This window comes from Mercenaria mercenaria, chromosome 1, assembly GCF_021730395.1.
Source record: "Mercenaria mercenaria strain notata chromosome 1, MADL_Memer_1, whole genome shotgun sequence".
Taxonomy (NCBI): domain Eukaryota; kingdom Metazoa; phylum Mollusca; class Bivalvia; order Venerida; family Veneridae; genus Mercenaria; species Mercenaria mercenaria.
The window spans coordinates 46,401,822-46,426,823 of record NC_069361.1 but is presented as its reverse complement, the minus strand read 5'-3'; the positions used below and the strand labels follow the sequence as shown (position 1 = coordinate 46,426,823).

At 35.2% G+C, this 25,002-nt stretch overlaps 1 protein-coding gene and 1 long non-coding RNA gene across 2 annotated transcripts in view; both read left to right on the top strand.

The window, feature by feature from the left end:
- The window catches only part of LOC128557901 (uncharacterized), a 72,961-nt gene that overhangs the window by 26,910 nt on the left and 21,049 nt on the right, over positions 1-25,002 (top strand). The window lies entirely within an intron of this gene.
- LOC123536098 (uncharacterized) lies at positions 221-3,097 on the top strand. Its single transcript, XR_006683271.2, has 3 exons — positions 221-839; positions 1,050-1,203; positions 1,537-3,097. It is a non-coding gene; the product is annotated as an uncharacterized LOC123536098 (long non-coding RNA).

Below are 25,002 nucleotides of genomic sequence, written 5' to 3'. Positions count from 1 at the left end.
AAACATGGTCAGTGATGTTAGAAATCAACTTACTGATGCTTTAAAGGTATAACCCCCCTACTTGCATTCATTTATTTTCCGAAAAGTCTCCCTTAATAAAAAAAAATTCGCCCCCCCCCACCCCCCAAAAAAAATTTCCGACCTACCTTCCCTAATTTTTTCCATGTTACCAGAAACAAAGATTCTTTTTGGCCTAATCATAGTTTTTGCTTATTAATTATAATGAAGGTGAACTGTTGTTTGAGTCACTCTTAAGCATGTAGTTTATTGTTTAAATTTGCTGTTTTTACTGTGTAACAATCCTCAATTGAAATAAATATCAAACTTACAGATAGATAATATTGTTTCATCATTTTATCTTACTCAAGTTACTGAGAATCTATTTGTTGACTGGCACTATTTATTATAGGGGCTGTTCTCTCACAGCATGACCTTGATACCTGTACATTGTATACAAATACAGTGTACACACACTGCAGAGATAAAGGGTTAACTCTGGAATGCTGCGGTGTTATAAATAGAACTCTCAACCAATGAAAATAAAGATATGTAGTGGAGCCAAAACACGCAAAGTAATCCCAACAGTCCTGTTTTATTTCAAAGGCCTTTTAAATATTTAAAAATAGACAATGAAAGATATTCTCTTTTTAGTAGATTAGTATTTGTTAAAACATTCTAGTGGAGATTCCTTCAACAATAGATAGCAAAATAGAAAGCTGCTCAAGAATATCAAAAGTTTAAAAGTAAACAGGAACTTCTTTGTTGGAGATATTCCTTTACACATGCAGCTGGAATTTAAACAGTTTATGTTGCTAAAATAACTTTTAAATGGACACTGGGTAAGTACATCTGTTTACTTATTTTCTATTTAAACATGTTTTATAACATTCAGGAAGCTTCAGAATAAACTTGAGTAAATTAAATGCTGACTCAAACTTTTCAAATGATCATTTATTCTTCAGTGGTTCATCTCTTGTCAGTTTCTACACAAACTAAATCAATAATAAACATAAAAAGGTTTAAATTCTTTTATCATAATTACTTTTCAGATAAAGTATAAGATGTGTATATGCAGTACCTGACATATGCCAAAACACACATGGATAAAATGTATGAGGCATGAGACATTTTTAGGCTTCAGTGATTTACACTTTGTAGAATGAATGGTGCTCACAGAGAAACCCTATTGATGTGTAAACTTTTGTAAGTATGTCTGCAAGTACTTTAATCTAGCACAAAACTCATTGAACAGTGTTTATTGTAAGGAATGTTCTTGTAATATCTTTTTACTTAACAGTTCTAGTAAACTTCTGTCTTTAAAAAACAAGTTTCTTTCGTCTAAGCAATTTTTTTATTAACTTCAAGAATTTTTAAGTCTAATGAGCAATGTTGAATTAAGTGCTTTAATAATATCATGAAAATGATGTGAATTAATTGACAGTTTAAAAAGGAAAAATTACATAAGCTGCTCTAATGATTACATGTATATTCCTTTCTTTCATTATTCATTTCATATCATGTTTCAAACACATGCAGTGATGGTATACACCTCATGGACTTGATGGCAAATAGTGGAAAACAGTGGCATTCTCCAAGCTGGTTAGTTGAGAATGGTGGAGAAATATCCATGGCAAATAGTGGCATTTAGAGAAAAACAGTGGCATATTTTACACTGATTGCCACAACAGTTATGGTGGCAAACAGTGGAAACTTTTAGTGGCAAATGGTGAAATACGTTCCAATACTCCACTGATAGTGGCATTCAATGGAAAACAATGGCAGTTTTTACATCAATATGTGACAGTGGCAAACAGTGAAAAACTTTAATGGCAAATAGTGAAAAATGTTCCAATACTCCACTGATACTGGCATTTAATGGAAAATGGTGGAAAATTTTGACTGGCCTTTCCAACCTCTATTTTTTCAATGTTTTCCCTCAGTTTCCACTCAAAGAGGCTTGTTCCAATACTCCAGTGTTTTCCAATGATTTTTCAGTGGAAAATGGTGGCAAATTTACAGAAGGGTTTGATCTTATGTTTAATGGTTTAATAATGCAGAAATAATGAATGAATTGCCGCAGAAACGCTTCAAAACATTGTTGCCTTAAAATGACGTCATGACGTTACGTGTCAGTTACCGCGCAAAATTAATAGCTTTTATTTTGAAAGTATGTTATTCTGTGCTTTTTCTTTATTTGAATTATTTTTAAACAGCCATTATTTGCTGAAATACTTTTTATTAGTCTTTTGCTCTGAAAAATGATCAATATTTTGCTTCGTTAAATTTTCACCAAGAGCACATGCCTCGACCACAAAATAGCAAACATTTTTTAAATAACAATTATATTTCGTCCGTATCAGTGGTAATATTTTTGTGGTCGAGGCCTGTGCTCTTGGTGAAAATTTAACTTTTCCGTTGCCTATTTTCACACGAAACGTGCCTGAATTCATTCATAGTTCAAGCGCTACGTAGACATATCGCGACAATTTACGTGAGAATCTTCTAAAAATTAAGGGGCTTAGATCTACTAATATGGTCAACTTCAAGAAATTATCTATCATTGTGTCTATCCTAAATGGAAATAAAATCTACTTTCAATCAAGACATTAAAACGATAATTGATCAACTTGCCACTTCAGAAAATTAGTACTCATGGTCAATTTCTAAACTTAGAACAATAAAATTAGGCCTACAGTACTTACAAGTTATATGAATATGACGCGATGTAAATGTTCCTTTAAGCTCCTAGTTTCCTAATCCAACAGTTACACGTCAAAGTTAATCACAGTCACAGTGTAGACATCAATTTCCACTCAACAGAATCTGTTGTTTTTTTCGGTGAATTTCAGGCGAAATTCGAAACATACTAATGAAGTATGTTTCATAAGCATGCAACGGTTAAGCTCTGAATGCACTTATTTTAATCCTTATTTTCATAATTCATCCTGAAGTAAAGAGATAACATTTTCCTTCTCATACATACACATTGTATACTATTCCAAGAAGACACCAAGCATCATGACGTGTATACTTGATGGCGTAGTATCATTGCGTAATAACTGCTGTCTCATTCGCATATTACGCACCATCAATACGATATGCGGCAAAATGAACAAAATGTTTTGCTTTTGAATTGCCTAAATCATGTGTAAATATCTCGAATAATTCTAACCTTGGTTATATAAATTCCATGTTGTTTTTTTTATTTGCTTTCTAACTTGTTACTAAAAAAATTGAAGTATCTATATGATACCATTTAAGACTACTATTGAGGCTAAGTTGAGAGTATTTCAATATAAATATGTTATGCGGATTATTCCTGCCAACACATTTCTTCATAAATGTAATATTTCTCAGTCCAGTCTCTGTGACTTTTGTGATATGCATGTAGAAACATTCCAACATTTATTCTGGGATTGTACACCCTACAAAATTTTTGGTCAAACTTATTAAACTTTCTTTCACAACATAATTTGAAAATCAATTTAAAATTCCGTAGTATTAGTTTTGGCCTTTTTAACATCCCTCAAGCTCAAAAACATTGTTTGGTAATTTATATGATCATTTTATCAAAATACTTTATTTTCAAAAATAAATTAACGTATACTAGTACTGTCCCTAGATTTGAGAACTTTTTAATATTCTTTCAAGAAAGAAAAGAGCTAGAAAGACACATTGCGACATTAAAATGAAAACTTGCTTCACAGCATGAAATGGGAACATAAAGAGCTATGAGAGAAGATGTCTGTTTGTTGGTGAATGGATTTAAGAAACCTTTTAAATATAACCTCCATTCACTATGTATTTTTTCTTTTTTTAAAATATTAAGATCTTAAAAAAAACACCATCCATAAGCAGTACATGCTAAGATTAAGATTGTAGTTAGTCTCGCTTCTTATGGGATTTCTAGATCTATCTCAGTAAGAAAATAGTTCAATAAATTCTTACTGTTCAGCCAAGTTTGAACCATCCTTCTGCTATAACTTTCTTGCATTTTTCAAAAACTGCAAATTATGCGTAGACAAGTACACCTATGTAACCAGTGTTGGGGCAGTTATATTGATGACCTCTTTAAAATTAATAGGTTGCTATTTTTAGGTTTATTTAGCAGTGCCATGTAGTTGTACATTGACAACATATGCTATGGTAGAAAGAAATTGTGTATTTAGAAAACAACAGGAGATGACTGCACTATACATTCCCGGTGCACGGTGTAATTTCCCACCAAACTAAGATATATAAAACAACTATTTGAAGTTGTGGGGAAAATAGATATAACGAAAATATGGCATTTTTAGCTCGACTATTCAAAGAATAGTCTAGCTATTCTACTCACCGTGGCGTCGGTGTCGGCGTCACACCTTGGTTAAGTTTATGCATGCAAGTACATACAGCTATCATTTAAAGGCATATAGCTTTAAAACTTATTTTTTTCTTTTTCTAGGTCAATTACCAACCTCACTGGGTCAAGTCCCATAACTCTGACATGTATTTGGAGCAAACTGTGCCCCCTTTTAGACTTAGAAAATTCTGGTTAAAGTTTTACATGCAAGTTACTATCTCCAAAACTAATGCAGATATTGAATTGAAACTTAACCTGTGTCTTCGGGGTTATAAAACTAGTTAATAGCAGCAAGTCCCATAACTCTGACCTTCATTTTGGCCAAATTATGCCCCCTTTTGGACTTAGAAAAATCTGGTTAAAGTTTTGTGTGTAAGTACAGTTACAGCTAATACTAAAAGGCATATAGATTTGAAACTTATTTTTTCTTTTTCTAGACCAATTACCAACCTCACTGGGTCAAGTCCCATGACTCAGTGAGTTCCAAAGGTCAAAGGTCATTTAAACCTTTTACGGACAATAACTTGAGAACACTTGGGCGGAGGATCATGAAACTTCATAGGGAGGTTGATGATGACTAGCAGATGACCTCTGTTGATTTTGTGGTCAGTAGGTCAAAGGTCAAGCAAGTTCGGCTTTGACATTGGCTTAGTTCTTTGACAAGGCCATATTGTGGGGGTATAATTCTAGTTTTTTCTTTTTCTAGGTCAATTACCAACCTCACTGGATCAAGTCCCATAACTCTGACATGTATTTTGGGCAAATTATGCCCCCTTTTGGACTTAGAAAATCCTGGTTAAAGTTTAGCATGCAAGTACATACAGCTAATACTAAAAGGCATATAGATTTGAAACTTATTTTTTCTTTTTCTAGATCAATTACCAACCTCACTCGGTCAAGTCAAATAACTCTGACATGTATTTTGGGCAAATTATGCCCCCTTTTAGACTTAGAAAATTCTGGTTAAAGTTTTACATGCAAGTTACTATCTCAAAAACTAATGCAGATATTGAACTGAAACTTCACGTGTCTTCGGGGTTATAAAACTAGTTGATAGCAGCAAGTCCCATAACTCTGACCTTCATTTTGGCCAAATTATGCCCCCTTTTGGACTTAGAAAATCCTGGTTAAAGTTTTGCATGCAAGTACATGCAGCTATTACTAAAAGGCATATACATTTGAAACTGATTATACCCCCACAAAACGAAGTTTAGGATCATAAATTTAGGTACACAGGTGTAACATCATGAAATGCAGGTCAAGTTCGACTTTGAGGTCTGTAGGTCAAAGGTCAAGGTCACAGGGACTCAGAACAGTTAAATGGTTTCCAGATGATAACTTGAGAACGCTTGGGCCTAGGATCATAAATTTTTGTATACAGATGTAACATCATGAAATACAGGTCAAGTTCTACTTTGGGGTCAGTAGGTCAAAGGTCAAGGTTACAGTGACCCTGAACAGTTAAACGGTTTCCGGATGATAACTTGAGAACGCTTGGGCCTAGGATCATAAATTTAGGTACACAGGTGTAACATCATGAAATGCAGGTCAAGTTCGACTTTGAGGTCTGTAGGTCAAAGGTCAAGGTCACAGGGACTCGGAACAGTTAAATGGTTTCCAGATGATAACTTGAGAACGCTTGGGCCTAGGATCATACATTTTGGTACACAGGTGTAACATCATGAAATACAGGTCAAGTTCTACTTTGAGTTCAGTAGGTCAAAGGTCAAGGTCACAGTGACTTGGAACAGTTAAACGGTTTCCGGATGATAACTTAAGAATGCTTGGGCCTAGGATCATGAAAATTGATAGGGAGGTTGGTTATGTCTAGCAGATGACCCCTAAAGATTTTGAGATCAGTAGGTCACAGGTCAAGGTCATAGTGACCCAGAACATTTAAACAGTTTTCGGACAATAACTTGAGAATGCTTGGAACTTAATCTGGAGGTTGGTCATGTCAAGCAGATGACCCATATTGATTTTGAGTTCCAAAGGTCAAAGGTCATTTAAACCTTTTACGGACAATAACTTGAGAACACTTGGGCGGAGGATCATGAAACTTCATAGGGAGGTTGATGATGACTAGCAGATGACCTCTGTTGATTTTGTGGTCAGTAGGTCAAAGGTCAAGCAAGTTCGGCTTTGACATTGGCTTAGTTCTTTGACAAGGCCATATTGTGGGGGTATAATTCTAGTTTTTTCTTTTTCTAGGTCAATTACCAACCTCACTGGATCAAGTCCCATAACTCTGACATGTATTTTGGGCAAATTATGCCCCCTTTTGGACTTAGAAAATCCTGGTTAAAGTTTAGCGTGCAAGTACATACAGCTAATACTAAAAGGCATATAGATTTGAAACTTATTTTTTCTTTTTCTAGATCAATTACAAACCTCACTCGGTCAAGTCAAATAACTCTGACATGTATTTTGGGCAAATTATGCCCCCTTTTGGACTTAGAAAATTCTGGTTAAAGTTTTACATGCAAGTTACTATCTCCGAAACTAATGCAGATACTGAATTGAAACTCCACATGTGTCTTCGGGGTTATAAAACTAGTTGATAGCAGCAAGTGCTTCTGGGACAATATTTCGAATAGTCGAGCTTGGCTGTCTTACGGACAGCTCTTGTTAAATGTAAGGAACAAGTTTTAAATGTGTATGATTGTGTGGAAATAGACTGGAAATGCTTGTTCTTTTCTGATGAAAATAAGAATGAAGCATGCTTTTCATGTAAGATATGATTAAAAACATAAATGTCTTTAATCAAAGCATACTGTAGAATAAATTACTTGACTGAAATCATCTTTTAGTGGCTAAACAAGTTGTGATATAATGAAAATTTTGTGTAGGTTTTCTTAAAAGTAATAATTCCATCATAAACTTTATAAATATCCTCCTTTTTATGCCCGCCTTTGAAAAAGGAGGGGTATATTGTTATGCCCCCCTTTGAAAAAGGAGGGGTATATTGTTTTGCAGATGTCGGTCGGTAGGTCGGTCGGTCGGTCGGTCTGTCGGTCGGTCGGAATGTAGACCTATCCGTTTCCGGATGATAACTCAAGAACGCTTGGGCCTAGGATCATGAAAGTTGATAGGGAGGTTGGTCACCACCAGTAGATGACCACTATTGATTTTGAGGTCAGTATGTGAAAGGTCAAGGTCACAGTGACCCTGAACAGTAAAACGGTTTCCGGATGATAACTCAAGAACGCTTGGGCCTAGGATCATGAAAGTTGATAGGGAGGTTGGTCACCACCAGTAGATGACCCCTATTGATTTTGAGGTCAGTATGTGAAAGGTCAAGGTCACAGTGACCCTGAACAGTAAAACAGTTTCCGGATGATAACTCAAGAACACTTGGGCCTAGGATCATGAAAGTTGATAGGCAGCTTGGTAATGACCAGCAGATGACCCCTATTGATTTTGAGGTCAGTATGTTAAAGGTCAAGGTCACAGTGACCCTGAACAGTAAAACGGTTTCCGGATGATAACTCAAGAACACTTGGGCCTAGGATCATGAAAATTGATAGGGAGGTTGATAATGACCAGCAGATGACCCCTGTTGATTTTGAGATCAGTATGTTAAAGGTCAAGGTCACAGTGACCCTGAACAGTAAAACAGTTTCCGGATGATAACTCAAGAACGCTAAGGCCAAGGGTCACGAAAGTTGATAGGGAGGTTGGTCATGACCAGCAGGTGACCCCTATTGATTTTGAGGTCAGTATGTCAAAGGTCAAGGTCACAGTGACCAGGAACAGTAAAATGGTTTCCAGGCAATAACTCAAGAACGCTTTGGCCTAGTGTCAGGAAAATTGATAGTTAGGTTGGCCATGACCAGCAGATGACCCCTATTGATTTTGAGGTCAGTATGTGAAAGGTCAAGGTCACAGTGACCCTGAACAGTAAAACGGTTTCCGGATGATAACTCAAGAACGCTTGGGCCTAGGATCATGAAAGTTGATAGGGAGGTTGGTCACCACCAGTAGATGACCCCTATTGATTTTGAGGTCAGTATGTGAAAGGTCAAGGTCACAGTGACCCTGAACAGTAAAACGGTTTCCGGATGATAACTCAAGAACGCTTGGGCCTAGGATCATGAAAGTTGATAGGGAGGTTGGTCACCACCAGTAGATGACCCTATTGATTTTGAGGTCAGTATGTGAAAGGTCAAGGTCACAGTGACCCTGAACAGTGAAACAGTTTCCGGATGATAACTCAAGAACACTTGGGCCTAGGATCATGAAAATTGATAGGGAGGTTGGTAATGACCAGCAGATGACCCCTGTTGATTTTGAGATCAGTATGTTAAAGGTCAAGGTCACAGTGACCCTGAACAGTAAAACAGTTTCCGGATGATAACTCAAGAACGCTAAGGCCAAGGGTCACGAAAGTTGATAGGGAGGTTGGTCATGACCAGCAGGTGACCCCTATTGATTTTGAGGTCAGTATGTCAAAGGTCAAGGTCACAGTGACCAGGAACAGTAAAATGGTTTCCAGGCAATAACTCAAGAACGCTTTGGCCTAGTGTCAGGAAAATTGATAGTTAGGTTGGCCATGACCAGCAGATGACCCCTATTGATTTTGAGGTCAGTATGTGAAAGGTCAATGTCACAGTGACCCTGAACAGTAAAACGGTTTCCGGATGATAACTCAAGAACACTTGGGCCTAGGATCATGAAAATTGATAGGGAGGTTGGTAATGACCAGCAGATGTCCCCTATTGATTTTGAGGTCTGTATGTCAAAGGTCAAGGTCACAGTGACCCTGAATAGTAAAACGGTTTCCGGATGATAACTCAAGAACACTTGGGCCTAGGATCATGAAAGTTGATAGGCAGGTTGGTAATGACCAGCAGATGATCCCTATTGATTTTGAGGTCAGTATGTCAAAGGTCAAGGTCACATTGACCAGGAACAGTAAAATGGTTTCCAGGCAATAACTCAAGAACGCTTTGGCCTAGTGTCAATAGGTTAAATTTCAAGGTCAGATTAAACCAGAATGGTAGAACTTTTGTTTACAGTGAGCATATAATTTCTGTTCCTTGTGCAATTACTAAATGCATCAAGGGGGGCATTTCGTGTTCGACGAGCTCTTGTTAACATGCATTTTGATTGGCTGATTTATTAAAAAATGTAACTCGAACGAACGATACACGTTAAGTGTATATATTTACCCGGTAAACGCGTAAAAATACACGGTCAGCTTGTACTTTTATAGGTCTACCGATTGAAATACACGATGAGCGTGTAAATTTACACGCTCACCGTGTATTATGGTACCGCTTGAGTGAATTCAGACTTTTGACCCAAACGGTACATCATAAAACTAGCCAGTACAAATTACAATGTGAACGGCACAGACAATACTGCTACAGTAACCAGACAAAACTATTTTAGTGTCGCTGTCTGACATGAATTTACATTTGAATATGTTAATATGCTGGTTCCTATTAGTTATTGAAGAAGACATTTTTTATCTTTGAAACATATGAGACAAATACAACGAATTGCTCGAAGTTCACACACGGACACAACGGATTTAGGTAGGCTATGTTTCGGAAGATATTTACATCATGTTTCTCACACCCACATTTTGTGTCTTCTCGGTACGTTAAGTAGTTTTTCTTGAATAAGGTCATCTTTATTCCTAAAACATTACTAAATTTGAACTCATGTTGAGTAGAAAATATGGGAAAATACGTTAGGCCTATAGGTGACCAGGCCCTTTCGATAATGTAGCCTACTTAAATTTGTTTTAACTCGAAAATGAAAAAATGTTAAGACTTATTCAAATTGTTTACTAGGACTCTAGTTCACATTCGTATATTAGATCTGGTAGATCTACTATATGACGTATTTTAGATATCATTTTTAAAAGGTTTAATCTTTTTTTTAATACGATACAATAATAGGCTAATTTTCTAATTATCCTTCTGTACGCATCCCAATCTTATTAAGTATCTTAATGCTAAAATACAGCTACTCATTTCAATGAAGTGCTAAATGGGCTGATTATGGTTTAGCGGGGGTGCAAAATGGGGACATGCCCCCTTGGAAAAACATACGCAAATACACACTAGTGGTTCAATCCAGCATATACTTCACACACATGGGGCCTAAATATTTGACACAATCATTGTGAGCTTTTAAATTTGTAAAAAAAGAAGGTTAATTAAAACTCAAGTTTCGTTCAATACCACTTTAGCAGTTATGAATACTATTTACATGAATTTTTTTTATGAGCGAAACTAGCCGAAAATTTTATGTGTTGAATTAATGATGTTTCAACATTATGTCATTAAAATGTATACCCGCAAAGTTTTAAAGAGGTCGCCCCCTCTTGATCCGCTCTTGATTTCTGCTGGCTAATTCGAATGCTGTACCTATCTACTAAAATGAATAGTTATCTTTATTTTTATTCTACATTATTGTAAAACAGGTTGACCTTGGTTTCAGCTGCGTTTATCCTGAACAATGGTAAATTATTTAAGGTTTTGGATTCTATTTCAAGAAAAAACGTTGATAAAACACACAAAGTTCCTGTTAATGGGATTCGTTTAAGGAGCTAGAGAATGAAATTGTAATCCAGAGTTTCTGAGTCCGGTGTCTTGATACCAGACCACTGATCCGAGGTCACGACTGTCATCGTTTAAAATTAGTATTCTGTGTTATTTAAATATCTCTTACCATACGTTGGAGATACGTATTCTTGAATTTTTTTTTATTAAACTTGTGTTTGTAGGGAAATGTTACTGCATTTCAGTTTTAATACAGATACGTTTAGTCTGAAGTTTGACCTTGTACATGAAATTCTTTATTGTCAAGAAATATGACATTCTGTCTAAAAACGAAATTTAGAGGATAGGCACGTTAACATACGTTGCACCTACGTTCGTTCTACTTTGCAACATGTATAAACGATTGTCATAACTTCTTTTAAGTTCATAATTTGCATATACATTGCATAATATGGATTTAATTTTCATTTACTATAGGCAAAATTGCGATATAATTTTGGCGATTTGTATTATTCATATGTAACAATGTTACTGATTTTCTGAAAAGAATCTACACTTTCTAAGAATAATTTAAATAAGTCTTAATTTTGTTTCCGTCTTTGGTCAATATGTAAGGAATGCTGAAACTATTCAAGATTTCCATGTTCCGATTTACAATATTACCAATTCTTGCATATCGTAACTATATATTTCTCGGTCTTTTCGCTGGCACCGGAAAAAAACTCGTTTCATAATGGATGCTAAAAAGTAATAAACATCAGACACACAGTTGTTTATTCTGTTATTTTCTAAAATTTATTTTATAATATTTCCTTTCTTCTTTGTTGAATATGTCGGTTTGCAGGGAAAAGAATACAGCATTTGGTGTAGGCACGGAAGGTACTTTTGGTAGTTTGCTCAATAAATTAAGACAAATATTCCCGACTTCACCTACAAGCAGTGCACGATTATTTTTATGATGATGATTATCATTAGAGTGAATTCATTTTAAAAGAGGTACGAAATTAGAATAGTTATATAATGGACGAAATAAAATCCGCTACATTATAATAATAGCGATTGTCTTACATTTTGTTCCCGGACATATACATAGTCACGAAAAGAAGGTTTATTTCTTTTTGTACCCCCCGACAACAAAGTTGTAAGGGGGGGGTATACTGGTTTCAGGTTGTCTGTCTGTCCGTCTGTCTGTCTGTCCGTCTGGTCGTCTGTCCGTCTGTCCGTAGACGCAATCTTGTGCGCACCATCTCTCCTTATCCCCTTGACAGAATTTAATGAAACTTCACACAAGTGATCAGTACCAACAGTAGTTGTGCAAAAAAAATTTGCAGAGTTATGGGACTTTGTTTTTTTGTTACTATACTATATACATAGACACAATCTTGTGCGCACCATCTCTCCTCATTCCCTGGACACAATTTAATGAAACTTCACACAAGTGATCAGTACCAACAGTAGTTGTGCATGGGGCATGTTAGGTTCTTTTAGAAAAAAATTTTGTAGAGTTATGGGACTTTGTTTTTTGTTACTATACTATATACATAGACACAATCTTGTGCGCAGCATCTCTCCTCATCCCCTGGACACAATTTAATGAAACTTCACACAACTGATCAGTAACAACAGTAGTTGTGCATGGGGCATGTTAGGTTCTTTCAGAAAATTTTTTTCCAGAGTTATGGGACTTTGTTTTTTTGTTACTATACTATAGACATAGACACAATCTTGTTGGCACCATCTCTCCTCATCCCCTTGACACAATTTAATGAAACTTCACACAACTGATCAGTAACAACAGTAGTTGTGCATGGGGCATGTTAGGTTCTTTCAGCGACAAAAATTGCAGAGTTATGGGACTTTGTTTCTTGTTAACATACTATGTACATACAGTCTGCATATGCAATCTTGTGCATGCCTAATCTACCAAACCCTTGCACACAATTTAATGAAACTTCACACAAGTGATCAGTACCAACCCTAGTTGTGCATGGGGCATGTTACATTCTTTTAGATAAATATTCTGCATAGTTATGGGACTTTGTTTTTTGTTACTATACTGTATACATACAGTCTATATACATACAGTCCACATAATTATGCAGTCTTGTGTGTGTCAAATTGCAATGTACTGTGTCAGTGCATGCGGGGGGTACATTCATCACCTTTAGTGATAGCTCTAGTTTAATTTGAGGTCGCGCAGTGTTTAAGACTGGCTAGCCTGGCTTCCTGTTCACAAAACATTTTTTGGTGTCAGCCGAGTTTGAACTTGAAATTTCAATATAAATTTTTCTAAAACTTCAAAACTTAATTCCAACTGAAACTGAACATCAATACTGAAAAAATCATTTGAAAATAGTTATTAACTTGAAATTTATTTTAAACACGCTATTTAGATATAAATGACAAATAAAGTTTCATTATCAAACTCTGCCGAGACTGAAAATGTTTTGTGAACACGAGGCCTGACCTACATATGGTAGGTTAGGATAACACCTGAAAATGTAAGAAAACATCATATTCCTCTTTCCATTTCAACTTTACTGATTTTTGCCAATTGCGTAAAGTATTATAATTAGAGTTTGATGAGGTCGAATTGTCAATTTGTCACATGTTTTCGCGACTATGCATATTGTCATATGGCTGATATGTAATATAAAGGAAGAAAAATGTGAATAACGGTCTTTGTCTGTTGGATATTAAGAGTTCATGCACAAACTACAAATAAAATGGATAAGAATATACGTGTTTTGTACAACGACATGACATTAAATAAAATCAAACGTAATGACGTCAAAAGTGTTTGGGTAGGCGTGATAAAAAGCCCAGAAAACGCGACAGACGTGCAAAAAAGGTAATAACAGTAATGAAATATGAATAAAGGCATATTTATGCTTGATTTACCTGATTTTCAAAGATTTTTGAAGTTAGGCCGATTTTGACTATTTCTGAATTTACCCCTTTGTCGTTGCGTGACTGCATATTTCCAACAAAATGGAAACTGGCAATTGTAAGACCTTTGTTGAAGAAAGTGGGACTCGAACTTGAATTTGCAAACTACAGGCCTGTTAGTAACCTCTTGTTTTTGACAAAACTAATTGAAAAAGCAGCTCTGTACAGTCTCAACGATCATGTGAACAAACACAATCTTCTACCCAAAAACCAATCTTGCTTACAGGAAAAACCATTCTTGCGAACCAGCATTGTTACATCTAGTAAATGATTTACTTGATGCTATGGAGAAGAAAGAAATTACGGCGATAATTGCCATCCATCTCAGTGCTGCCTTTGATACTGTAGACCATGACATTCTCGTTGATGTGTTGAACAAGCAGTCATGCTTCCCAACCCTCCCAATTCAATCGGGATTCTCCCAATTAGGAAGCCAAAACCTGATCACCCCTATCAGCATTCAAAAAACCTAATTTGAATATTTTCCAATGCTATGTGTAATGAAAATAGCTTTGGGGCATTGTTATGATGTTATGGTTGTGATAGATTGCCCTTTCAAAACCAGCCAGATTAGCCTATGTCCGCGGGACATATTCCGTGTATTCTACCGTCAATTATAGCGGCTTTGATCAACAGGCAGACACGTGGGTGCATCAACCGTGAATGACCATGACAGTCAATAACTGTTTTATGATACTTTAATTGGGAATAATAGAAGAAAATTTGTTGTTTTAAGCACGTCGGCGGTGAAGTTACATGTTGCCTTTTATGAAAGAGATAATTGAAAACGGTCAATTAAAGAATAATTGATTTAAAAGGTTGTAATCATTGTAAAATGTAGACTGATTATCGCACATTTTCGATGCGCTCATTAGGCCTTTAAAAACTAAATATTCTATTTACATGTTTGCCCTTTGCCGATCGCCGACCAACCCATGAAATTTGACCAGACTCGAAATATTTTATATCAATTTTATCTACAAGATTTGTTTTATTCCTTTACCGATTCCATTTATAAAAATAATGAGATAAACTTAAGAATAATACCAAATTCAGTAAAATCAGTTTATAATTACGAAGTCGTACTATCCAAGCACATGACGCGCCGATGCAGAAGTCGCCGCAATCTTAAAAATTTGAAAACATAGATTCTACATCCGTATGAATATAACCGATAAAGTTATAAACACTTATTGAGATTTAAATGAATAAACTAAAAATGCAATGGCACAGTTTTGTGTTCGTAAATGATTTGTCAAAACGTTTTTACAAGGCCGAAATTTAAGTTGAAAGTGCAATGACACTCGAGGGGTGAATGCGAAAGTGTTCTAAGTGCATATAAATAAAGAAGCACTTAGACCTCTTTCGCATTCACCCCTCGGGCCATGGTAAGCCGAAATTTCGAGTTATTACTCGCAATGAACCATAGGCATCCACACTTATGTTTATATTACTGAATACTGTATGACTGGATGGAGAAACAGATTCCTAATCAGTTATTTTTAGTATTTATCGCAGAAATTTCCGAGCAACGAGGGAAAGATAAAAATAGTGGCAGACGATCTAATCTAGCAAATTTCACAGCATGTACTTTTTACGTCGCATTCTATTTTCGTTTTCCTATTCCCAAAACACTAGAAAAAATAAAACTTTCCGTGTCGATTTGTCGTCTTAAATCTTACTGACAACTAAGAACAATGGGTTTACTCAGCGATATTGGTACAAAGTTATTGATTACATGTAGATTTGACAAATTGTCTATGCTCTTAACGTAAATCAATTGTGAAATGATATGTGATGATTGACAAAATAAACTTGCTCATTGATACTAGTTGTTCAATAAAACTTGTTGCTTATTAGTTATCAGCTGATATTTGTCTCTGAAAATGCAAGCAAACACTTCATGAGGGTAACAGAATAAGAATGTTTGAAAGTATGAATCATCAGTGTCATCTTTGAACAAAAGAAACGAGAGCTCTTTTACAACATAGATTGTATGATAAATGATATACTGTATATCCTGTTATAAGTTGATTATTTCAATAAATACAATAAAGATAAAACTGCTGTATTTGGTTATAAATCCTATTTATCTAGTAAACTAAGGTTAAAAACCATCAAAGTAAGGTAAACATAACGTCAATTTAGTATGCGCCGCAAAAAATTGTGCCGTGAAAAACCTCCCACTTGAGACTCCAAATATCCCACTTAGAAATCATGAAAACCCCTGTTGAGTGTCAAAAAAGTTTGGAAAGCATGAGCACTATGGAACAGCACTGAGCTTGGTTGATTCCTATCTGCGCCCCAGAAGTTGCCGTGTAAGTGTCAGTTCAGCCATGTCCTTTCCACGCCAATTACATTGTAGCGTTCCACAAGGGAGTTGCTTAAGACCATGGCTCTATTTGACATATGCGGGGACACTGTTTGATGTTATTTTGCCATCGATTTCAGTTTACGGCTTTACAGATGACTACACTGCTAATAAACGCTTTAAACCATCATCTCCAACAGTCGAATCCCAGGCAATACAAGAACTTAAACAATGTGCTATAACAATCAACAACTGGATGAATGAAAATAAGCTCAAAATGAACACTTCCAAATCCGATTTCATCATGTTTGGTAGTAGGCAACAGCTCTCTAAGTGTGCAACTGACAAAATATGCATTGTAGGTGATGAAGTGAAATCAGTGAGCTTTATTCGATATCTAGGTGCATACCTGGATGAAAACTTGAATCTAAAAGAGCATGTAAAACGAAAGTGTAGAACAGCAATGCTCAACTACTTCAGAATAAAATGTATCCAGAAATATCTTACCAAAGAGGCTGCCGAAACTCTTGTGCTGTCATTGGTGATATCCCATTTAGATTATTGCAATGTCATTCTGTATGGTATTGGGCAAAGCAAGGTTACAAACAAAATGCAACGAATTCAGAACTTGTGTGCAAAACTTGTCCTAAATCGAAGAATATGACAGTTCCAAGCAAGCGCTCTATGACCTTCACTGGCTACCCATCAAAGCCAGAATCACATTCAAAATGCTCACCTACATGTATAATTGTTCAGTTGGAAATTCTCCGGAATATCTTTCAGAACTTCTCATAAAACAAACACAGAAAAGGAACTTGCATTCTTCAAATTCCGTTACTGGGTGTTTCATTGTTCCTTTCAACAAGCGCAAAACGTTCAGCGACAGAAGTTTTCATAATGTTGGACCTAAACTCTGGAATGAATTGCCTCTCGAAATAAGGAACTCAGACACATTAGATGTTTTCAAAAAGAAGTTGAAAACCAATTATTTTGGAAATTACTTTGCACTCTTTTAGAGACTGTGAGTGTGATTTTTAAGATATTGTGGTAACATGAACTGGATGATTTTTAGCTCACCTGAGCACAAAGTGCTCAAGGTGAGCTTTTGTGATCGCCCTTTGTCCATCGTCCATAGTCGTCCGTTCGTCCGTCGTCAACAATTTGACTGTTAACACTCTAGAGGTCACAATTTTGACCTAATCTAAATGAAACTTGGTCAGAATGTTACCCTCAATAAAATCTTGGATGAGTTCGATATTGGGTCATCTGGGATCAAAAACTAGGTCACCAGGTCAGATCAAAGGAAAAGCTTGTTAACACTCTAGAGGTCACAATTTTGGCCCATTCTTAATGAAACTTGGTCAGAATGTTACCCTCAATAAAATCTTGGACGAATTCGATATCGGGTCATCTGGAGTCAAAAACTAGGTCACCAGGTCAATCAAAGGAAAAGCTTGTTAACACTGTAGAGGTCACATTTATGACTATATCTTCATGAAACTTGGTCAGAATGTTAATCTTGATGATTTCAAGGTCCAGTTTGAATCTGGGTCATGTAGGGTCAAAAACTAGGTCACTAGGTCAAATCAAAGGAAAAGCTTATTAACACTCTAGAGGTCACAATTTTGGCCCAATCTTAATGAAAGTTGGTCAGAATGTTACCCTAAATAAAATCTTGGATGGGTTTGATATTAGGTCATCTGAGGTCAAAAACTAGGTCAACAGGTCAAATCAAAGGAAAAGCTTGTTAACACTCTTGAGGCCACGTTTAAGACCATATCTTAATGAAACTTGAAAATGATCCATAGGTCAAGTTTAAATCTGGGTCAGGTGGGATCAAAAACTAGGTCACCAGGTTAAATCAAAGGAAAAGCTTGTTAACACTCTAGAGGTCACAATTTTGGCCCAATCTTAATGAAAGTTGGTCAGAATGTTACCCTAAATAAAATCTTGGATGGATTTGATATTAGGTCATCTGAGGTCAAACACTAGGTCAACAGGTCAAATCAAAGGAAAAGCTTGTTAACTCTGTAGAGGTCACATTTATGACTATATCTTTATGAAACTTGGTCAGAATGTTAATCTTGATGATCTCAAGATCCAGTTTGAATTTGGGTCATGTAGGGTCAAAAACTAGGTCACTAGGTCAAATCAAAGGAAAAGCTATTTAACACTCTAGAGGCCACATTTATGACCATATCTAAATGAAACTTGATCAGAATGTTAATCTTGATGATCCATAGGTCAAGTTCAAATCTTGGTCAGGTGGGATCAAAAACTAGGTCACCAGGTTAAATCAAAGGAAAAGCTTTTTAACACTCTAGAGGTCACAATTTTGGCCCAATCTTAATGAAAGTTGGTCAGAATGTTACCCTCAATAAAATCTTGGACGAGTTTGATATTGGGTCATCTGGGGTCAAAAACTAGGTCACCAGGTCAAATCAAAGGAAAAGCTAGTTAACACTGCAGTGGCCACATTTATGACCATAAAATTATCTTAATGAAACTTGGTCAGAATGTTAATCTTGATGATCTATAGGTCAAGTTTAAATCTGGGTCAGGTTGGGGTAAAAAACTAGGTCACTAGGTCAAATCAAAGGAAAAGCTTTTTAACACTCTAGAGGCCACATTTATGACTGTATCTTCATGAAACTTAATCAGAATGTTAATCTTGATGATCTTTAGGTCAAGTTTGAATCTGGGTCATGTGGGGTCAAAAACTAGGTCACCGGGTCAAATCAAAGGAAAAGCTAGTTAACACTTTAGAGGCTACATTTATGACCATATCTTAATGAAACATGGTCAGAATGTTGATCTTGATGATCTTTAGGTCAGTAGGTCAGGTGAGTGATCTAGGGCCTTCATGGCCCTCTTGTTATTGTGTAAATACAATGTCATTCAAATATGAAAATTTTATCACAAATACAAAAATACAGATGTTTGTAATAACTTACGGACATGTCACAATAACTCACTTCTACTTACTTAGTAACAAAACAGCTATCTTACTGTATCTTAATATTCTAATAATTTATTAATCTTATCTGATGCCTGATCTTTGTTTAATACTTACTAAATAGTTTATTCACAATGTTATTTATGCTCATTTATTTCATACATCTTTAAAATGTCTTAATTTTAGACGTAATATGCCCCCAGCATCTACTGATGCAGGAGGCATATAGTGATTGTCCTGTCCATCCGTCCGTCCATACGAGGTTAACCAAATGGGACCGTTTCATCTAGCATCAGTACCCCTTACTAGAATGACTTGATACTTATGCAGATGTAACCTGTGACCATTCCTCATCTTCAGACATCACCTGACCTCAGTTTGACCGTGACCTTGACCTCAATTTGGACTTAGGTTGCTTTATATGGGCCATCTCTTGGTTAACCAAATGGGACCGTTTCATCTAGCATCAATACCCCTTACTAGAGGTTGCTTTATATGGGCCATCTCTTGGTTAACCAAATGGGATCGTTTTGTCTAGCATCAATACCTTTACTAGAATTACTTGATACTTATGCAGATGTAACCTGTGACCATTCCTCATCTTCAGACATCACCTGACCTCAGTTTGACCTTGACCTCAATTTGGACTTGGGTTGCTTTATATGGGCCATCTCTTGATTAACCAAATGAGACCGTTTCGTCTAGCATCAATAACATTGCAAGAATGAATTGATACTAATACAGGTATAAACTGTGACCATTCCTCATCTTCAAACATCACCTGACCTCAGTTTGACCTTGACCTTGACCTCGTTTTGGACTTGGGTGCAAAATCTATCGACAAGGATGCCACTGGTGGCATCAAGCGTTTATTGAATGCAGCTTCTTGTTTTTTTATGTGTTTGTAAAACACCATTGAATATGTTTTACGTAAAAATAGGCGTTTAATCAAATAAAACAGTTTCAGTTTCAGTTTTATAAGTCTGTGATTCTGACAAAATATTAATTTTACTCTTAGTCGTTTTTGACCCAGTTAATAATAAACAGTCTTTAATTAACTCAATTAATGCAATAATAATAACAAAATTTCAGTTTGCATTCTTTACAATACTACGTGCAAAGCTCAAGCTAGTTTTGATCTTTTGTTTGGGAAAAAATGTAACGATAATCAGTGAAGCCAATTTCGCACCTTTTCTACAAACAGTTTAAATTGACAATAGAACATACGTAATTAAGTGATCATTTAACTTCAGTTAGTAATTAACTTCTTCAACCACCGTGAAGTGAGCATGTTTTTTTACACTGGCATCAACAAACTTTTCATTGGTCAAAAATTATGGTGAAGTCAAGCGAAACTTAGCAATCACGCGTTTTTCAAATTGGGTATCTCTAAAAATTGGTTTTGATGAAACATGGCTGCTGAAAGGGGTCAAATACAACGGTTGGGAGGCAATTCCTAGGGCCGCTGACCGCAGATGGTAGGTGACCACTGACCGCTGAATTAAGTGAAGAAATAGAGGATAGGCACCGCTGATCGGAGGTGACCGTTAGTACGGGTTAGACTGTATTTATAGTATGTTCTGCTCAAAGAACAAATTGGAGTATTTTTTCTTTAGCTAAAATGCCTTTATAAATCCATGATAATGGGTTATATTCTTCCTCACACTGGATATCTCAAAGACATGATGCTAGCATACTAATGACTTGCAAATTATATAATGCACATTTAATTTAGCTGAATAAAATGAAGCTAGCATACTATTAGACTGCACATATTCATCCACATTTGCCCCGATACATGATGCCACTGCAAAAAATGCACACACCTATGTATATCATATACAAACACATGCATATATATATATGTCATGTTTTGCCTAACGAACAATTTGATATAGTTTTATTTCAGTCGCAATGCATTCCTATTCGTAATGGTATGCTGTGCCTCCCCACACATCAGGTCTTAAAATACATGATGCTGGCATGCTAATACATTTTCTCAATATACATAAACATATTTTACATTTTCATATGAATGTTCATGTACTGATTATTATTGTACTCTTTTTTTACCGTCTCTAACTATAACATATGTATACATATATACCTACACCTATAGATACATACATATTTGTACAACAACAAAATAAATTCATATCAGTTATTTACATAATTATGAATAATTTATTTTATTCTATATCTATTTTATCTATCCAATCGCGAACGTTCATTTGCGACACGTGACCGCACAATATATTACGGTATTTGGATGCACGTGCGTACAAAATATCCTGTATTTTCTGTATTTGGACGATACAATAGTCCCATGTTAAACATACAATAAAGCCCGAAACGCGTGAAAATGTTCCGAATGTAAATCGGATGAAGTAGGCGCTGTATGTACAGAGCTTGATTATGCGTCTTGAAATCAGGATTTAATTGTCGTGTTTTTTTTTTTTTACAACACACACAAACGATTCAAGTGATGACAATGCTATCTGATTTAGATATTATCGTTAATAATCAAAAACCTAAAAATACAGTAAAAAACATCATCAGATGTTGGAATATTTGAAAAGTGGCTAAAAGAAGCCGTTCCGGACGAAACTAAGAAATTTGAAGATATCAGCCCTGACTGTCTGAATAAGTACCGCAGAAGTTTTTGTTTAACGGTTAAGAAACAAAATGGAGAAGATTATGAATGGCAGCAGACGGGCGGTCGGCATCCAAAGCATGTCCGCTCTCTAATTCAGTTTTCATCTGATCTTCACCAAACTTGCTGGCAATGTTTGTGGGCATAACATCTCGGCCAATTTCGATAACCAGCCAAATTGTACCAGGCACTCTTGGATTATGGTCCTTGAATTACTCGAAAAACGGGGAATTAAGCCTTGTCCGCTCTCTTAAGTCGAACAGTTTTCATCTGACCAAACTTGCTGACAATGTTTGTGGACATAATATCTCAGCCCAGTATTATAACCATCCAAATCGCCCAATGGCTGTTGTAAGGAGGATGCACCATATAATTTCTTTAACACTGATACGCAGAAAAACAACATTCAGTGAATTATGTATATTACGTATGAAGTGAAATAAATATAGAATAAAAAGGTTATTTAAGGCCTAACATTGTTCTGTATAATATATATTTGCACTCAAACCAAGCTGGGAAAATACAGAAAAGGCAGGAATACAATACTCAGTGAAACATTTTTAATTTAAACTAAGATAAAATAGATCTAGAATAAAAAGGTTATTTAACATTGTACTGTACAATACCAGACTCGTACCCAGCTGAGAAAACCATATTGGACGAGCCGCTATTCTCAGCTGGGTACTCGTCCAAATATATCTCCGTATTGTACAGAACAATGTTAAATAGCCTAATATTAATGGCCTTCAAAGTATAATTTAATGTGGTAGTGTATACTGTATTTTTAAGATTTCAAATATTGTTTCATTATCAACAAAACTTAAACCAATAGTTTATTATTGAAATTATTACTATCCTGTTTTCTCATATTCTCGGGGGCCTAAGAGTTGTTTTTATTCCCAGTAACATATTAACCATTTCATAAACAGCATTTGGGTGTTATTTTGTAGAAAATTCACTTGTCTTTCAGATGGAGTCATAAAATGTTACAGAAATTATCCCATTTAATTATTTTGTTACTGTATTTGATGTCACCCTCACCCGCAGAAATGGACCAAGAGTTTCTCGTATTCCCGTGGATTTAGATTTGACTTTTCATCACAAATAAGTTGTAGAATTTAAAACATTAAAATTACCATTGTGTAATAAAAAGATATATTCTGTAGTAAATATGATATGCGGTTCGCGGGCGTGAACGTTGGCATTGGTAAACACCTCGCTAAGATGACCAGGGTTAGTCGTCTTTAAGAGGAGAGGATGTAGCTGGAAAATATCCAAGAACACAGTTTTAAAAATTGACGTAATTAATTTATTGGGTAGAAGTCATCTGTGTAAAACATACATTACATAAAATCAATATTAAAGAATTCATACAATTAAATTTGTTTAGGGAATTTAACAGAAATAAACATTTACAATCATTTGGGGAAATGCTCAAAGAGTTAAGTAGAGATATGATTATTTCGACAACTCGCTTTTATGAGAGTCAGCGCCAAAGTTTTAAAATACATTCAATGCATGGTACATATTATTATCAGTGAGTGACATTTCTTTTCAAGTCTTTTTCTTTTTTATATATATATATATATTTTTTTTTTATGAATAGAACATATTTACACAATATATATACAATGAACATTTTTTTGCAATATAATATTTTCTGCTTATATCAATGAAACTTTGACAGAGCACGAAAATGCAATAGAGTGCCAAATTTAACAACAATCAGCCATAAAGATTTCAGCTACTAGAAATTAATACCAAATGTTGATTTACTTTAACAAAAATAAGGATACATCAAATATCATATTCATTCAGCAATAATTGTTTTAAATCAATGTACAAAGTTTGATGATAATACAGAAATATTTTGGAAACCTTTATTAAAGCTGAAACAATGAATAAATGAAGTGAAGACAACAATTCTATACTTGTTACAGTTACAGAAAAAACATGAGAAAGTTCAATGTAAAATAAGAAAATGTCACATACCTGGAAAATATCCAAGAACACAGTTTTAAAAATTGACGTAATTACTTTATTGGGTAGAAGTCATCTGTGACTTCTACAACTGGCTCTTGGTTTTTATTAGCAACTTGATTCCCAGGTGACAAAATTGAGTAAACAGAGAACATACTCTAGGAAATGAAACACAGTTTTTCTTTCAAAACTGGCTAAAAGTAATTAAAATTTGATAAGTTATCACCTAAAGCTAAGTGCTTAGCTTAGGTTTACATCAAAAGTGATTGTTTAACAAACACTGTAGAGGCCAACAGCAAAGTTCTCAGACATGTTGGTATAATCAAGTAATTTGTGACATAATATGAAAAAAAGGTTTTTCTTTTAAAGTGGCAAATATGTTTTAGCACCTATAACTTTCTCCTAAGTATGTGATCTTAATAAGTAAACATGGTAAAGTTTGGGGGGGGAAATTGTCTTACAAAAGAATGCAAAATTACTAAGAAAACAAATATTTACAAAATATGTTAAGTATCTTAACAAATAATAGTCATATGAGACAAAAATATTTTTTTAAAAATGCAAATTCTTACTTTTATGAATAAAAATAATTATAAGGAATTTGCACAAATTATGGGGCATAACAAATACATCAAGAAATATGACAATTAATTGCATAATCAATAATTTATGGTAAATTTGCTAACACCAACAGAAAAAAATAAGGATTTTTTTTTAAAACTAAGTAAAATGCTGATAATTTCGTCAATATGCGTTCAAATCACTTGAAATTTTCAGTGTGTCAGTTTTATACCATTCCTGTCTAGAAAATAACAAACATTAAATTATTTGACAACTTTAAGGCAAAAAACGAGAATATGAGAAACCCTGAGAATACGAGAAACAGGGATATATTAACTTATCAGCTGTTATTATATGTGCAAACAGATGCAAACTAATACTCTTGCAAGTTGTCTATCATTAAAATTAAACCGTTATAAATTGTCAAATTATACAAAAAAAATTTTATGATGCGACTATTAATTTTATAAAGTTACATAAGATGTAATTTTCAATGAGCATTTAATTTAAACCTGTATATAGACAACAATGAAGTAGCGAATTGTAGCGTTCATAATACAATTACTGATCCCCCGCCGATGAAATCGGGAGGTGGGTATTGAAATGGCGTTGTGCGTCCGTCCGTCCGCAGCCATTTCTCAGTAACTAGTAGGTAGAGTTTCATGAAACTTGAAATAAACATGAACCAACATACTGCGATGATGCCCGTCATTTTTTTTTTTGATTGGTCAATTT